We start from the raw sequence: 13,013 nt of genomic DNA, 5'->3' as shown, positions 1-13,013 counted from the left end.
TTTCAAGATGAAGTCTTTGAAGTACAACCTTCTTCATAAGATGACACATAAAGTATATACATGCAAGTGACACTCAACAACACTTGAAAGAACTCCCCCAAAAATCTTATAAATCAAGGTTTTCATAAAGCTCAGGTATTTTTTTCTCTCTTCATTTTCTCCCATTTATCACCAGAACCGAATTATGTGTATATGCAAGGAAATAAATTATACAATCTTATTTATGTTGCCTTGTCACTTATACAATCTTAAATAGACCAATTATAATCAAGACTATAAAGTCTTCAAGGCGGATAATAGGGTGATTCTACCACCCATTATGCTTGATGATTTCCCTCCATAAATAGCCAAAGTAACAAGGTTTGCTCTTCTTGTTTTCAGTCTTGTACATGGTTACCAACCAACTTAAACATTACATATAAAGTATAAACTAATTCAATAACCATCTATCTTCATTCATTACAAATTGCAAAAATTGCAATTATTCAGATTTCGGATTAAGGGTACAATCATCATTCGGTTGTTCATTCGCCAAATGATATATACAACACTATATTAATACACGGCTTGATGAAAAAGAAATGACCAATCCTAAAGATTGAAATATAAAAGCAACTTGATGATACATTTATTTAAAAAAGAGCCAAAAAAAATAATAACAAAAATGGAGATGCGGGGAATCGAACCCCGTGCCTCTCGCATGCGAAGCGAGCGCTCTACCATATGAGCTACATCCCCAATCGTGATGATACTGCTCCATGATTTTCTATATTATAAACATCTGATTTATTACAAAATACAAAATCATATTTATAAAGCTATTTTTGGTATTATTTTTACAAATCTGATTTAAGTTTAGATCATAAATATTTTTTCAACTGTAAAACAATAATACTTAACTTACTTTTAACTTTATTTTAAATAAATTTAAGTTTAAGTCATAACTATTATTTTTACAAACCTAATATTAGGTCATAAGTATTATTTCAACTAAAAAGCGTTATCATAAATCAATTTAAATCTCAACTATTGATCCTTTACCTAATTTTAGGTCACAAGTATTGTCTCCAATTCTAAAATGCAAGAAGAAACATGTTTTAGTATAGAAACCTATTTTTTGTTCATTGGAAATTTGGTATTGTTTGCAACTATAAAAATGATAAGAATACCAACGGTATATGAACCTAGCTTTAGGTGAGAACACTGACCAGTAATGTTTTTAAACATACAATAGTACTTGAGTTTGTAATTACCTTTATTTTATTGTATCATTTGAGAAGATTTAGACATCTTATTAGCATATTACCTTTTTATTACGTTACTTATTTGACAAAATGGGATATCAATCATTTTGATAAACAACCACATGAATCATGATTCTACAATAAAACTAATGCCAAACCCTCTTTTTCAAGGCAAAATGGACTAATTATGTATTATTCATCCTCTGGGTGGAACCGGTTGATCCTCAAGGGTTTCGCCGAATCCTCAAGAACTTAATATGAAATTCAAATTTATTGAATGAATTGAAATTGAAATATGTTTAAGGGAATAAGATTTGAAAACGAAATTTGTCAATAAGATTAGAATATGAAAATAGTGCAATACATCAAAGTAATGTGAATTTAGAATTCATTAGTGTGACAAAGTACGACGAAGCCTGTGGTGGTGGAGGGGTGGCGGTAAGTGAGGCAACGTTGGGGTTGACAAATATAACGACAGAAAGTGGTTTGAGATTCCAGTTCATTTGGCCGAAATACTTCACAATTTGAAAAAAATATGATTCCAATTTCAATCTTTCAAAAAAAAAAAAAAAATTCATTAACTAAATATATCAAAAATAAGATTCACATAACAAATTCTATAAATCAAATACACAAGTCGATTAAATCTATTCACATCATAACCATACAAAATAAAAACAAGTTTAATAACTTAACACTGAAAACAAGGAGAACATCAAACACATTCAATTTTACCAACAAAAAAAATTTACAACACAAAACATCAATTGTACAAAACAAAAAAAAAAAACCATCATTTATCTATTTATGAGTGGTTTTATGGTACTTATGTTTAATCCAATGAATCCCTACCGTTGATCCTTGTTTGATCTTCTTAAATCCACTTGAAGCCACTGCTTTGGTCTTCTCCAATCCATCTTCCAACTTGTCTTTGATCTTGCTTTTGTTGTTGCTTTGGGTCGGTTGAACGTACACCGTGGGCGTATCGGTATGATCCGCCCACATGTAATCTCTTCTGTTTAGCTCAGCTGCTGATCTATGATCACCATAGTTTCCTTCCATTATGATATTAATATTGTATGTTTTTTTTTGATGTAGAAAATAATTAATGAAGAGTTGTGTTGCAAATGAGGTGGTTTATATCATTATATGTATGTAGATATTGACTTTCAAATGTCTTTGCGTGTTGATAGGTAGCTTGATTTGACCAAGGAAAGTTGTTCTAGATCATTGTTTTATACGTGAGATTTGGATTATTCTATTGGAAAACAGCATAACCACCTTCTTTTATGTGTTATTAATATATTGCCATGTGATTTTAATTTATTGTCATTGTTTAAAAGCAAGTTGTATTAGAAAATACTTTATAGCAAGTTGCATGGTTGGTTTTTTCTGGTTTTAAGGACTTCGGGGGTTCAAATCTCATGATAAACATTGTGTAGTATTATTAGAAGTAGATTAAACTGTCGTTTAAAATAATAACAAATAATCAAATATAATAATAACTTTATTTTGAAAAGAAATATAAGAATTGATTCAAACTAAATCGTTAATATGCTAACCGCTAAAACTTGATCAACCGAATCCGGTCGATCTAGCTTGTTGTTTTCCAGAATCATAGCTATAGGCATGGTCAATCAGTTGAAAACCTGAACCAAGACCCTGAACATTCTTACTTCCTATACATGTACACATAATTAATTTTATTAATTTTTTTTGCATTTACATGTAAAATATATAAATTATTATTACAAAAAAGTTTAATTAATAAGTTTGTTAGTAAAACTATAATTATAATTTACATAACTAATTATATATTACTCATTATAAGACCATCCGTATTCCGTAGTGGAGACGTTTCTCACCTTAAAATTCTCCCAAAACTTTATGAACACCGCCCCCCTCTAAGTTATGAGGTAAGTTTTGGCATGGATAGTCATCCACAAAACGCCTCTCCTCATCTCTTCTAGCCAATCAATTTTTTTGTCCCACATTTATTTCTTTTATTTATATTAAAAAATTAGAAAAGAATTAAAAAATAATAATAATTGTCTAATGATTGCTGGAGAGTTTTGAGACATTTTACCACTACACCATTTTTTGCAAAACTCTCCATTAATGACTGGGATGACACTCGCACAATACCTATATGTGAAGAATTTTAACTACGCATGGTCTAACCAATCCGAATTCATTCGATATTATAAATAACCAACCCCACTTAGAAAAATATCCATAAAAGTACCTAATGAGTGAGTGCGTTATACATCAATACATGTCAATATGCCATACACACATTTGAATATTTGATATTAGGTACGTTTGATATCTTGCTGACTTATTGTTAGAAGGTGTTCTCAAGACTTCTTGTTATTGCATGTTGCCAAACCATGAGAAATGATTTCAAAGTTCATATTGGTAAAGTTTCAGAACTATAAAGACTTTATACATTTGACTCTCAGAAGCTAATGATCACTTATTCCAGAATCACACAAGTATTTATTAAAAAGCGCCTGCGATATGCTGAAAGTGTCACCTTCACTTTTAACCGGGTACACATTCCTACCGTCCTGCCACTCGTTCGTAAGCTTAATCCATTCTCTTCTCCAACCTTGCAAATTAAATCTGTGTCCTGTCGCCAAACTCTCTTTTAAATACTTAAAATAAATAGCTGCGCGAGGCCCATAATAGTCACGTAAAAGTCCACTCCAGTATTTGTTTCCTGTAATCAAGAATTAGTCCATTGCGTCAAATATCGAGACTTTGGGGGGGGGGGTATGAAAATTCCTCGCTTACCGTAATCACGAAGCAGACTAGCTTCCTCTTCTGTGTTATCAAACCACATTGTGATTTGAGTTCTTGCATTCCATTCATACTATTAATCATTTATATAAAGTTAAAAAAACATTTTTTAAAAAACTATTTATTTAAATTAAATAGAATGCTAATTAAAAAACCAACTTACTTGTTTCTCTTGTTCTTTGCTGACAGCAAGTTGTTTCGAACTCTCTAACCACGGTCCTAATAAGAACCCTTCATGGGAAGCTAGCAATGTGTCCATATCATCCACAAGGTCAAGAAATTTCTCGCTAAGGCGAGCCACACCATAACTATCACGTGACTCGTATGCTTCAACGATGTCTACAAACAGATCATTTGCATACTTTGCTAATGCTTGTCTTGTTAAGTCAACAAGGTCATACCGATAGGTGTTGCTACTAGATAGTTCTTCACCGCCTTCAATAAAAAGTTGTAATGCGCGTATAACTTCTGAAGTTGAGTACCACAAATGTGGTTTATCAAAAGATTCATCTTCGTCTTTTAAGGAATTACCCTTTGAAACAGGATTTGTAATATAAACGGTTGGATCAACGTCTGGGAATGCAACTATCACATCCCTATTTTTATCCTGCAAAGTTTTGTAAAATTTAAAAAATGTAACTCTATATTATAACTGAAATTAAAGATTACTTACATAGGCACCATTAGTGCAATTATAAACTGTGTGATATAATATGTGCCAGGCCTCTTGCAGTGACGGAACAGATTTTCCATATCGTCTGGTTGGATATGAATCAACCCATTTCTATATATATAATATAATATAATTAATAACGAGCAGCAGAATTTGATATATATAATTACACTTATGATTTATGGTACCATGACATCGATTTTGTTGTGCTGAAATGCCATTTCTGACATGAGATCGTAGACCACGGGATTCTGTTCGATACCTTCCATTGACATTCCAACACCAACCTACAAGAATACAACATTTAAGTAAAAAACATGAATTAAATAATTACAGAAATTATAACTTTTTTTATTACCATTGTTGAGTTGTTGCTAATACGGGCTTCAACGGGTCCGGATCCTACAGAATCTAAATAACCATACATCTCAACATTTCCTGCAAAATTATGCAGCATGCACCTGTGCAGACACAGAAAGTTAATTATTAGAGTTAATACGGTTTCAATACCTGCGGTTTGACCCAAATAATCCCTTTAGTTCATTAGTCCTAATTTGACTTTTTAGTCCAATAGTTTCATTTTTGTATCAATAAAAGTCCCACTAGCAGTCTAGCAGTACCCAAATTTTCTGTTAACTTTTTGTTAAAAGACCAAAATACCCTTGGATTACTGTGTTACTTAGTCAAAATAGTAAAATCACTGGGATCCACTTAAAGAGTTGAATATGGCTTCAGTCCCTGTGGTTTGACCCAAGTTATTAATATGCAAAGAATCTACATGCTGCTTATTGTTATAAAAAAGATAAAAGAAGAAAGTAACTTTCCAGATGTAAGGGACACCATAGAACTGATTTGATGTAGTCCAAATAGGGTTGACTTCAGCAAAAAGGTTAAGAACAATCATTTTGCCAATAGGAACAGCATGTAGAAGTGCCTGAAATAAGTTATTTCACATCAGAAATTTAATAATTTTTATGATCTCCCTTAAACTAAATTAATCATTAAAATCTTCTTCAATGTTAGTACCTGCATCTGTGTAGGCCTCCAGTATGGATCATATGCAAATAGCCATCCCTGCACACACAATATCAATATATATATATATAAATAAATAATGGGAAACTCATTTAACGAGTAAAAAGATATTCCACGCAACGAATATTTCAATTTTTTTGTTTACCTGCATTAACCAAACAGCATCATTATCACCACTTTGCATTGCATTAAAAAATTGCAGCAGCCAGCGAAGAAATGTACTCAGGATCATCTGTTGGTGGCGTGTTCTCATGAAATGTATCACTATAATAAGTTGAAAGTTAGAAAACACCTTCTAAAATTGATAAAGAATAATAAATATAAATAGTAAATAAGTGTTTAGAAGTTTACCAGTTGTAAATGTGGCTACTCCGTCCATACTCTGAACAACAAAAGACATATCCATTAATACAAAGAGTCCTTTTTTATTTTATACAAAGGTTGTGAGAGATAGCACCTTTGACTTGTTCCTGTATAAATGATTTTCCAATCTCAATGAATAAAGGATCGGTTGCATCAAGAAGATATGTACAACACCATCTAGGATTGCTGTCAACTGTAAACCTATGAGGAATATCACAACAATTTCCTTAATAAATGATCAAAGATATACATTTTATCAACAAATACTTACCAATTTCCTAAGCGTGTTATCTTTGCCAAAGGATATACATTTTTCAAAGCAGCAGGGACATTTCCTGAGAAAGCTGGTAGGACTGCAATAACGCGCAGGTTTTTATCTTTGTTATTCCATTAACTGATATGCTAATTAAAAATGCATGATCGATACAATCATACAAACAATATAGTACCTGGAGTCATTCCGAGCTCATACATTCTAGCAAGAATTTTCTTCTGCATTACAAGTTGTTGATCAAGCCAACTTTGTGGCAGTGGGCCACCCCATCTGCAATCGTTATATAATACTTACATACCAAATTAAACTAAACCAATCAAAGGTGATAATCATGAAGCGTAAAGCTCACCCGTGCAAGTTGGCCATGCGAGACCACGCAAGAAACGCAGGACCACCAAAAAAATCATTCAAGTCTGTACTGCTTATATTAAATTTCTGCAAAAATATAAGATAATATTTATGATTGGAATAATAAAAATAATCATGAAAGTGGGAATAATAAGAGTGAAAAAAATAATTACCTGAAATACTTTTTGCCAAATAGCTTCTTGACCAGTAAATGCTAAAGGCATATTAATACCTTGAAGAGCCATCCAATCAATCTCCTTTTCCCATCTTTCCCAGTCCCACCAGGCAAATGTATCTTTAACAAATATAACCATATAAAAAGATTGTAGATATTTAAAATATTTAGGCGAAAAAATATATATGAACTTACAACTAGATGTAACAGCATTCTGGTAGTAATTCCAAGGAACGGGCCTTTGTATTAGAAGCCTGTCATCTTTCATACGAGGAAGAGACCCTGCCTTAGGCACAGAAGACAGTTGTGAACCACTGGTTTTATCCCATGATATGTGGGCCCCGCATAAGTTTTTCAAGTACCAATGAAGACCGGACAATAATTCCACTCCCGTCACACCACTTATTCTGTTTATATTGCACATAAATGAGCGGATTAAAATAAAAATCATAATGACAAAATTTTGAAGTTTATTATCAGGAATGCTAATGGGGTAATGGTAAAATGGAAAACTTATACAAGTTATGAAAGAAGAATCATACATAATTTCAGGGGCACCTGGCAAGTTTGAAGAAGGATGGTTGCTTATGATAAAGCAGGATACTCCACCACATTGCTCCTATAAACAAGAATGCAACTACGCATAAGTTTCATTGTAAGGATATTTATGAAAAGGTTATTTTGAATGATATCATATACAAAAATGACCAAAAGGATTGTCAAAATATGCAAGTGCAAGTGTGCAAGTTTCAGGTACATTTTAATGTGTGTGACGATTCTTAAGGCACTAAATCAGTTAATAGCCCAAAACAGTTAGTATATTAACAATTTTTTAACCAAAACATTCTGTTATAAATTACTATTTATTTAAATAACAAAAAATCATGACTGAATCAACCACCTCAAATCATGCTCTTTATAATAAACAGGTTCATATCTTTATAGTATTATAACTTGTAATTACATTAGTTAGGAAAAACGAGAAAAACCAAAGGTAAATAGGTAATAGAATATGTTTTACAAGAAGTAGCGTATTCTTAGCTAGTCACAGACCAATGCACTTGACTCTGTTTTAAATGACCAACATGCTTGTGACAACTGAACGAGAATACCCCTGTTGGCATAAAATAACCAAAATACATGTATAGATTGTTCTAAACATAATTTAAATTTTTGTAGCCCCCAAATTTAGCAACTTAAATGCGTAAGAGTCATCCAAGTTTATGTGAGCATTTGTTGGCACATGTTGAGTTACTTAGATTAGCGGAAAGTTTAAGTCTGTGTTATTTGCAGTGTAAAAGAGTCGAGCCGAGCCTGAGCTCGACCGGGCTAGAGTTTGGCTTGTTTTGACTTACGAGAGCTTGATCTTGTCTCGTTTCAAGTTCTTTTTCTAAAGCTCAAGCTCAGCTCGTTTATTATTTATTAATTAATTTATATATATATTTTTTTATTATTTTTATATACTTTGATAAAAACCATAAACGAGTCTAACCTCGGCTTGAGCTCGTGTACCATTTAAACGAGCCAAAGCTCGGATCAAGCTCGTATACTACCTTAAATGAATCAAAGCTCGGATCAAGCTTGTATACTACCTTAAACGAGCCAAAGCTTGGATCAAGATCGTATACTACCTACCTTAAATGAGCCACGTGAAATTTATCATAGAAGTCCAAAAGAGGTAAAACTTAAAAAATACAAAAGGCTCAACAAGCCTAAATGAGCCTCCCAAACAAAGCTCTAGCTTGGGCTCGATAACTAAACGAGCTTTATTTGAGGCCTCGGCATGTTTCGAACTTTCTATCGATCTGAGCAGCTCGACTAATTTGCACCTACTTATTCAATGTTTAAACTATTTAATTATCCATAAAAATTAAATTTCAACAAAAGAAGCAAAGTAGGGGAAATCAAATAACATAATAATCGTAATAATTCAATACAAAAGTTACACACTTACAAGTTACAGTTAATAAAATTGAGTTTAGTTTTACCTTAGTGATGATCTTAAATTCAAAACTAGACGAATGCGAAGGCATAAACCGATCAAGCACACCTTTAGCAGCGGAAACTTGTACAGACGCCGGAGCTCGTTCTCGATCCTGAACCTCAATAAGACGAGACACGTACTCAACTCCAACGGTCAACGAGTGAGCCACCGTACTACAGAGTACGATAATAACGATGGTAAATACACCTGCATAGTAAACAGTAGTAGTCATAACAGACGCCATTGAATTGATTTGTATAAGTGAATATGATCAAGTAGTTGTATAAAAGACGCCATCATCGATTCAAAAGGTTGAGCGAGTGAAGACAAAATATGCAGGCCGGTTAGCGATTTAATACAACGGAAGGTTGGTGATAATAACGTTTTAACTAACAAGATGCTCTTGTTTTTATGCCTTCAATCATTTTTTTTATTTTATTTTTTTGCGGTTCGGGTTTCCATGTTAAAGTGCGAGCCAAACAGTTATAGCATTTACAACAACAAACTTGTGTACAAATCGACACATCATCGTCACATTCGGTTCCAATTTTTTCTCAAAAACACCACATTTTTCCAACAACGACTAATTTGAGCAGTGGCAGACTGAGGATTTTTTTGCCAATGGGTCCCAATTTTTTCGGTTTACAAAGTTTTCAGGTCGGGTTGAGGTGAGGAACATAATAAAACACGGAAATATGGTGTCATTGGAAATAAGTAAGTAGAAAGAATCTAGATTAGAAACTAGATAGAACATAGACTTTTAATTTATTTATAAACATGCCCGGAAAACATAAACATAAGATATATATATGGTCTACATACATGACCAAAACATGAAAAACTAACTCTAATACAAATAAATGATTAGTTATAATATACATACACAAAATAAATAATAAAAGAATATGCAAAACGCATGTTTCCATTATATATGTTGCATGACGATAATGGGCATATGAGATAAACTAACGAAAAACACAAATACTTGAAGAGGTAGGTCCCAGCAGAGCCCAGTTGGACCCGCAAGACTCACCTTGAAGAGGGACGTTTGCGCAAGGACCAACTGGTTCCGCAGGACCCACCATGCTCAGAGAAGACCTTACGCGCAGTACGCCAGCTGTTCCTGCAGGGAAAGCCTCCCAATGGTGAAGTACCCCGCCTGTCCCCGCAGCTGCGGATACAAGCCATCAGGGAAGGCTACCCGCACTAATAGCAAGGCTACACGCACAAGGCACTAACTCAATAATTCAGTGTCACCTGAAGGAATGAGCAAGGCGGGAATACTCCCGCCCAAATGAGCCAGTCCGTATGCTTCTGGAAGATCTTTTGTACTATACCTGCCAAGGTATGGACAAAATACACAAGATCTGACCAAAGCAGCCCATGAACCAATCACAGGGTGACAGCTCACCGACAACAGTACGAGGAGCATGCTCTAGTACTGTTTGTCACTATTAGCCGCTGCCTACTCACCAACCCTTGTCGTGGCACGCACATAGCCTGCAGTTGGTGGAAAATGAATATTACACAGCCGGCCTGGTCACTATCAGCCGCTGCCTACCCACCAACCAGCATGGCACGTGCGTAGCCCATAGTTGGTAGAACAGAAATATTATACAGCTGGCTGTACCTGCTTGGAAACCTACCTTCGGCTATAAATACTCAACACCTTGGAACGGTAGGATCATCTGGTATTTTACCTTCACTAGCTATTTCTCTCAATATACACTTATATTCAGAGCAGTCTAGTCTGATTCTCACGCCGGAGGGTGGTCACAAGGAGGAACCCCCCCCCCTTCTCAGTGACGAGCTCACGATGTCTGTTTTGCAGGTCATCTGAAGAACATCCTTCTTTGTCGGACCTAACTCTCGTGAGAAACATTACTTAACCCCCAGATTATCCATAATCTACTCGGGGTCACCTAGTGTTTCTTCAATACCCTAACTAAATAACTTATATTGACTAGGATAAAAAAAACAACAAAGACAGAGTATGATGAAGCTTGAACCTGAAACCTCTCAAAGGAAAAACAAGGATTTTTCACTAGACCAGTTCAATCTTTATAATAATATATGGGTTTCAAGTATTAATTTTTATGAGATCCTTATAAAATTTAATATACTGGCTCTATGTAATTTTTAAAAAACATTAGTGTCCCGGGACCCCGATCGGACCTATGAGGCCTACAATGGTGGAGTTGGTTATATACTTGTCATGTTGCCAGGTATATTCAGACAAAGGGGAAAACCCTTTGTTGTAGATGCTCCTAGTAACATTTTTTTTTATTATTGGAAAGCTAAATCAAACCGTTGAAAATAAAAACCGAATTGTCACTAACGATTTGATTTCACGGTTTAGGCATATCTGCATTATATTATAGAATGAAAAGGTTGCGCATAACACATGAAAAGAGTAGTATAAAGTAACCCGGCATTCAAATGATTAGAGTATAAGTACATCAAATTAGATAAATCATTCAAATAAACCCTTGTTCTAACTAATTTGTTAAGAACTTATAAGATGCTTAATTATTTAGAGTTTAAACATGTACTGATGTACATCTCATTTAATATATTAGAGTGGCCTGCTGATTTAGAAGAGCACAAAACATAGAGTATTAGAAACATTATTATAGTATCAATAAGACGATAACTATAAAAACAATTCATGCATATCTTTTCCAAACAAAAGCAATTTTCGAAATGCTGACCGGTAAATGATATTGAAAAGCAAAGTCAAAACATTAATATATAATATAAATAATCAAATACATGTAACATAATATATTTAAAAATATAACAAACATATGTTCAAACCGGGTCCGGTCTGGCCGGTTATATATGGTTTAAGATACTTGAAACCATAAACAAAACCGTTCGTTACGGTTTGAAACTTTTAAATTGACCGTCCGAAAGGTAACAAAATAATACAAAAAAATCCAACCGCGAAACCAAACCGATTCAAAAGTCCCACTAAAATGATCAAACCGAGCACTATATATAGGCAAAGGAAGCGTCGCTAACAGGCTAGCAACAACGCTTAAGAGTGTCGCAAATAATCTGGGCGACACTAGAAGTATTGCAGCAACAACAATATTCTTCATTGGTCTAGACCACTAGAAAATGTCGCAATTCTTCTAGTGTCGCTGGGTGTCAACACCAAAACTAACACAACATGTATTTTCCGCTCATTCTCTATCTGAAGAAACACTAACCGGACCCCGGACAGATTACTGGTAACCTGGGAGTTAGATAGATGTTTCCCACGAGGGGTCGGACCCTGAGAAGATGGTTCTTCTGATAACCTGCAAAACAGACACCGTGAGCTCGTCACTGAGAAGGGGGGGGTTCCTCCTTGTGACCACCATCCGGCGTGAGAATCAGACTAGATTGCTCTTTAAATATAAAAGTATATTAAGAGATTGCTAGAGCAGATATCAGGTATAATATGATGATAATGTGATAAGATATGATATGATAAGATAATACAAGATAAGATGAGATGGTCATACCATTTGTGGTATTTATAGCCGAAGGTAGGTTTCCAAGGAGGTATGGCCGGCTGCAACAGTGTTCCTGTTCCACCAACAGTAGCCTACGCACGTGCCCTGCTGGTAGTTGGTGGGTAGGTAGCGTCTGACAGCGACCAGGCCTGCTGTATACTATTCCTTTTCCACCAACTGTCAGCTACGCACGTGGTATGACAAGAGTTGGTGAGTAGGCAGCGGCTAATAGTGACATACAGTGTAGGAGCATGCTGCTCGCCATACTGTTGTCTATAAGCTGTCGTATCTTTAGTCAGATCTTTTTCCCATACCTCGTCAGGTACAGTACAGAAGATCTTCCTGTATCGTACGGACTGGCTTATTTGGGCGGGAGTATTCCCCCTCCCGCCCTTGTGCGGGATTGTTCCCGGCTTCGCTCATTCCTTCAGGTGACACTGAACGATTGAGAGCTAAGTGCCTTGTGCGTGTAGCCTTGCTGCGCGGGTGGCCTTCCCTAATGGCTTGTATCCGAGGCTGCGGGGACAGGCGGAGTCCTTCACCATTGGGAGGCATTTCCTGCGGGACCAGCTTGCGTACTGCGCGTAAGGACGTCACGTCTCTGAGCATGGT

At 35.1% G+C, this 13,013-nt stretch overlaps 1 non-coding gene and 1 pseudogene across 2 annotated transcripts; both read right to left on the bottom strand.

Annotated features, from left to right (window-relative positions):
* Positions 1-665: 665 nt before the first annotated feature.
* Positions 666-738, bottom strand: TRNAA-CGC (transfer RNA alanine (anticodon CGC)). Its single transcript has one exon. It is a non-coding gene; the product is annotated as a tRNA-Ala (tRNA).
* Positions 739-3,445: 2,707 nt separating this feature from the next.
* LOC143564306 (alpha-N-acetylglucosaminidase-like) lies at positions 3,446-9,148 on the bottom strand (annotated as a pseudogene). Its single transcript, XR_013140845.1, has 18 exons — positions 8,903-9,148; positions 7,457-7,533; positions 7,110-7,321; positions 6,913-7,034; positions 6,741-6,826; positions 6,567-6,661; positions 6,389-6,470; positions 6,212-6,318; positions 6,106-6,136; positions 5,900-6,018; positions 5,746-5,793; positions 5,545-5,653; positions 5,078-5,181; positions 4,908-5,006; positions 4,720-4,830; positions 4,210-4,653; positions 4,041-4,119; positions 3,446-3,966 (listed from the first exon to the last, which is right to left on the bottom strand). The product of XR_013140845.1 is annotated as an alpha-N-acetylglucosaminidase-like (transcript).
* Positions 9,149-13,013: the final 3,865 nt, after the last annotated feature.

The sequence above is a fragment of the Bidens hawaiensis genome, unplaced genomic scaffold, assembly GCF_021521415.1.
Source record: "Bidens hawaiensis isolate Kalapana, Puna unplaced genomic scaffold, B.hawaiensis_p1.1 tig00021984_1, whole genome shotgun sequence".
NCBI classification, from domain to species: Eukaryota; Viridiplantae; Streptophyta; class Magnoliopsida; order Asterales; family Asteraceae; genus Bidens; species Bidens hawaiensis.
This window is presented reverse-complemented; position numbering and strand designations above follow the sequence as displayed.